Raw genomic sequence first — 5,477 nt, 5'->3', positions numbered from 1 at the left:
TCCATGTCTAAATAGCTTTGAACAAAAAAGAACGTTGTACTTTGCAGGATAGGAAACAACAACACTAAACCTTTAGGAATCCGAGAATAAGCTTATTTTTACGAGTTCTACACAATTTCGGATTTTGATATAAAATGAATTCCTTCACTCAAACTAAGTTAAAACTTCTTTGTCCTTCATATTTATCCATGTCCAAATAGCTTTAAACAAAAAAGAACGTTGTACTTTGCAGGATAGGAGAGAACAACACTAAACCTTTTCAGGAATCTGAGAATAAGCGTCGTTTCACGAGTTCTACACAATTCCGGATTTTGATATAAAATTAATTCCTTCACTCAAACCAAGTTGTGATATGTCTATGCAAGGACCACATATTAAATGGATTTGTATCAATAGGAGTTGAAAAAGGAGCTTGCTCCGTTCACTCCAAGCATCGACCCGGTACTGCAGTGCCGCTGGGAACGGTGCGCTCTCCTCTGCTCTTGTGAAAAAGCAAACAGCGGTGCAGGATGGAAGTTTCAGGGACCCCAAGATGAAACTTTCTTTTAGTCTGCTGAGAAAAGAGAGTGAATGCGAAGTAGACTTTAACACGGCTCTGGGAGCGAGCCGAGTGCGGGCTAACCAGGAGAATTGCTTGAAAGAAATGCGACACCGAATGAGCGGTCAGAACAAAGCCTCAATACGGTGTTCCTGTGGTGTTTTTATAAAATGCGGTGAAAATAAAGGTGTGAATGCCCCATAGAAAACTAAAAGGTGGAGCGGAAGTGTTCGGCTGCAAGAAGGTGTGAATGTCCGACTATATTTGGTGAAAAGCAGGTGAAGCAAGGTCTGAATGCCCAACCTTACATCATCAAAAGCGAGATCAGAGGTTTTTGGCTGCAAGAAGGCCATAGTTTAACAAAAGCGGGTAAGGTGCGAATGACCGACTAAATATCAACAAAAGTGGGGGCGGAGGTCTTCGGATGCAAGTGGGTGTGAATATCCCACCATACAAGTATGGTGGAGAGGAAGCTGTGAATGGCCGACCATAGTTTGCAAAAAGCGGGTGAGAAAAGGTGCGAATGTCCAACCATACATGATCAAAACAGGGAGCGGAGGTGTTTGGGTGCGACAAGGTGTGAATGTCCACCCATAATTAATGAAAAGCGGGCAACAAGTAGGTTCGAATGCCATACCATACATCATCAAAAGCAGGAGTGGATGTGTTCGGCTACAAGAAGCTGTGAATGTCCAGCCATAATTACTCAAAAACGGGTAAGAAAAGGTAGTATTGCCAGACCATAAATGATCAAAACAGGGAGCGGAGGTGTTCCGCTGTAAGAAGGTGTGAATGTCCGACCATAATTGGTAAAAAGCGGGTAAGAAAAGGTTAAAATACCCGACTGTACACAATCAATAGCGGGAGCGGAGTTGTTTGGCTACTAAAAGGTGTGAAAGTCCGACCATGGTTTGTAAAAAGCGGGTAAGAAAAGGTGCGAATGCCGGACAATGTATGATCAAAAGAGGGAACGGAGGTTTTCGGCTGCAAGAAGGTCTAAATGTCCAACCATAATTTGTAATAACCGGGGAAGAAAAGGCTCGGAAGCCCGACTATACACCATCAAAAGCGGGAGCGGAGGTGTTCAGCTGCAAGAAGGTCTGAATGTCCATCAATAATTGCTAGAAAACATGAAAAAAAATGTTCGAATATCCAACCGCACATGATCATAAGTGGGAGAGGAGGTGTTCAGCTTCAAGAAGGTGTGAATGTCCACCCATAATTCCTCAAAAATGGGTAAAAAAAAAGGTGCGAATGCCCAACCATACATCATCAAAAGCAGGACTGGATGTGTTCGGTTACAAGAAGGTTTGAATGTCCGAGCATAGTTTGTAAAAAAATTTCCAGTTCACTCCATTAAATGCTTTTTCTGCATCTAGAGAGTCGATTGTGGTTTCCAAGTTGTTGATGGTAGAATAGTCTATGAGATTAATGATCCGGTTTGTGAACGAACTGTTGTGCCTACTGCTCTTCAGCCTGTCAAATGAAACGTAGAATTTAAAACGTGACAAATGAACGAAGACCCAAGGAGTTGAGTCGTAAACTAATCAATACTGTTTCCTGTGCGAGGACCTGTCAGTCGAGGAGTTGAGTCATGAACGAATCAATACTGTTTCCTGTCCTGCTGACTGAGCTTATGAAGCTGCCGCCTGCCATGTGGTGAGGAAGGGTACTGCATGAAAATGAACGAATCACTCACTGAGACAACTCGTTACTCCCGAGTCATATAAAAAATTTGTTCATGTCGAACGAATCGCTCACGAACGACACATCACTATCTATTTGACGAGTTATGCATGAATTCGGATTTTGCAATAAAATTAATTCCTTCTCTCAAACCAAGTTCAAACTGCTTTGTCCTTCATATTTATCTACTTCTAATCTAGTTTCAACAATAAACAACCCCACATCATATTTGCTCTTCGCCCAAAGATCATTGGGCACTTCAGCCAACATGGGTATCGAAGACAAATCTTTTTCAGATTAAAAACATGCTTCAAAATGTGATTCTGTGGTAGGAATTAATTCCACAGTTCTTTGACAATGCATTGTACTCAAAAATATTTTTTTGTATGCTGTACACCTTGTCAATGCCAGTGTGTAGGTTTGGCCAAGGAAATGTGAGGGCGAGTACCACAAACATTAAAAAAATCGAATTGCTCTGGAGTGAGCGACACAGCCAATAAAGTAGGCGCACATATTTTTTCACTTCTTCTCATAGTCATTGTCAGGCCCCAAAGAAATGTGTGATCTTCAGTGCAAATCAGCAGGTTGCATGAAATCAGAAAGGGGTGAAACTAACGCTTTTGCTTCTTCCACTAGTTGTTGTGAAAAAGGAGAGCTGGGAAGTTTCCACTCATAAGCATATGTAAGTGCAGATGAATCAAACTGCACTGCTGTGAAAACTTTGTCAGGCTGTAACATAACGTTAATACCCTCTGGTGTAGAAGTTAAAATAATGCCTAATTTACACATGAGATCACAGCCCATTAGGTTAATGGGACACAACTCTGATAACAAAAATGAGTGTTTGAAGGAGAGCCCATCGGGAGTGACACACGCAATGGGCGATGTCATTTTCTCCTTCACAACCTGGCCTGATGCAGACATAGAGTAAACGTGGTTTCCACTTAACTTTGGAGGACAATCAAACTCCCCTGACGTCACTACTGATGAACATAAGTTCCTATATTCTGAGAGAAATATCTTTGCTCTAGGACGGAACTAGCATGCAAAACTTTACTACGTGAATCACAGTCGGCAAGCGTTTCTTCACTACACAGAGCAGGAAAAATGTGTGAGTGTGTTTGTGCTATCACCCATTAGTGGAGGCTCCGCTGCCGCGTGACGTCCAGAACCTGCCTCCCACCCTCAGTCAGCCTTTGGCAAAATTTCATCACTTTTCAGCTGTGGACAGTCCTTCTTCCAGTTTCCAGTCTGGCCACAGTAAAAACAAATATTCGGATCATAGCTCTGGCGTGGCCCATTTCGACCTCCTCTCTCACACGTCCACGTCTTCGACTTCCGCCTCGTCCTCTGTTTACACCAACTGCGTAATACATGGTCATGGCTGCCAAATGCAGCTCCTTTTCACACTTGTCCCTTTTGGTTGTCTTACGCGTCTCAACTTGGTTCTGAGCATGGCGAGCATATCGGCGAACGTCAGCCAAACGAGGACCCTCATACCATCCCACGTAAATGTTCTTTACTTAAGTGGCGACATCTGGCATGAGGCCTTTAATTATTGCATCGCAAACTGTGGCCTTCTCTCAGCCAAACACCTCTGATCTCGCTTTTCATGATGTAAGGTTGGGCATGCAGACCTTGCTTCACCTGCTTTTCACTAAATATAGTCGGACATTCACACCTTCTTGCAGCCGAACACTTCCGCTCCACCTTTTAGTGTTCTATCACACCTTTTTTTTCACCGCATTTTATAGATTATGGTTGGAAATTCTAAACCACTGTCATCCGAAGACCTCTCCTCCCGCTTTTGATCATAGATTGTCAGGCATTCGCACCTTGTCTTACCCGCTTTTTACAAAATTTAGTCGAACATTCACACCTTTTTGCAGCCGAACACAGTTTTTTGCAGCCGAATTTGGGCATTCGAACCTTTTCATACCCACTTTTTACCAACTATGGTCGGACATTCACACCGTCTTACAGCGGAACACCTCCGCTCCCTCTTTTGATGGTGTATGTTCGGGCATTCGAACCTTTTCTTACCCGCTTTTTACAAACTATGCTCGGACATTCAAACCTTCTTGTAGCCGAACACATCCACTCCTGCTTTTGATGATGTATGGTTGGGCATTCGAACCTACTTGTTGCCCGCTTTTCATTAATTATGGGTGGACATTCACACCTTGTCGCAGCCAAACACCTCCGCTCCCTGTTTTGATCATGTATGGTTGGACATTCGCACCTTTTCTCACCCGCTTTTTGCAAACTATGGTCGGCCATTCACAGCTTCCTCTCCACCATACTTGTATGGTGGGATATTCACACCCACTTGCATCCGAAGACCTCCGCCCCCACTTTTGTTGATATTTAGCCGATCATTCGCACCTTACCCGCTTTTGGCAAACTATGGCCTTCTTGCAGCCAAAAACCTCTGATCTCGCTTTTGATGATGTAAGGTTGGGCATTCAGACCTTGCTTCACCTGCTTTTCACCAAATATAGTCGGACATTCACACCTTCTTGCAGCCGAACACTTCCGCTCCACCTTTTAGTTTTCTATGGGGCATTCACACCTTTTTTTACACCGCATTTTATAAAAACACCACAGGAACACCGTATTGAGGCTTTGTTCTGACCGCTCATTCGGTGTCGCGTTTCTTTCAAGCAATTCTCCTGGTTAGCCCGCACTCGGCTCGCTCCCAGAGCCGTGTTAACGTCTGCTTCGCATTCACTCTCTTTTCTCAGCAGATTAAAGAAACTTCCATCCTGCACCGCTGTTTGCTTTTTCACAAGAGCAGAGGAGAGCGCACCGTTCCCAGCGGCACTGCAGTACCGGGTCGATGCTTGGAGTGAACGGAGCAAGCTCCTTTTTCAACTCCTATTGATAAAAATCCATTTAATATGTAGTCCTTGCATAGACATATAACATATTAAACTGATAAGTACAGGTACTACACTTGATCTTAGCCAAAAGGCCGAGAAGCGATAACTGTCCACTGGTTCACGTCCGAGGGCCCTTCCTGGCACAATGCGCACTAGTAGCGGTGTTCTTTTTATGGCCATAGTGTCACTTTGCACCTCCGCCCACCCGCTGCACTGAGCACTCTTCAGCCCTTTTAAATGGTATAACTTTACACTACCACACGCTCCAGCGAGCACCATTCAAGCAACAACTTTGCACTCCAGCTTCGAACATCGGCACAGTCGCAACAAGTAAGGCGACTCTACTCAGAGAAGTCACTCTGCACAGTAAC

General features: G+C 44.1%; 1 non-coding gene and 1 pseudogene across 1 annotated transcript; one reads left to right on the top strand and one right to left on the bottom strand.

Moving 5' to 3' along the window:
- The first annotated feature begins 325 nt into the window (after window positions 1-325).
- LOC140320651 (U2 spliceosomal RNA) lies at window positions 326-475 on the top strand (annotated as a pseudogene).
- A 4,547-nt stretch (window positions 476-5,022) lies between these two features.
- LOC140320593 (U2 spliceosomal RNA) lies at window positions 5,023-5,210 on the bottom strand. The gene has a single exon (XR_011918426.1). It is a non-coding gene; the product is annotated as a U2 spliceosomal RNA (small nuclear RNA).
- Window positions 5,211-5,477: the final 267 nt, after the last annotated feature.

This window comes from Leuresthes tenuis, unplaced genomic scaffold (assembly GCF_036924035.1).
Source record: "Leuresthes tenuis unplaced genomic scaffold, fLeuTen1.0.hap1 SCAF_12, whole genome shotgun sequence".
Classification (NCBI taxonomy): Eukaryota; Metazoa; Chordata; class Actinopteri; order Atheriniformes; family Atherinopsidae; genus Leuresthes; species Leuresthes tenuis.
Note: the sequence above shows the minus strand (reverse complement) of the source record. Positions and strands in the feature narration are given on the sequence as shown.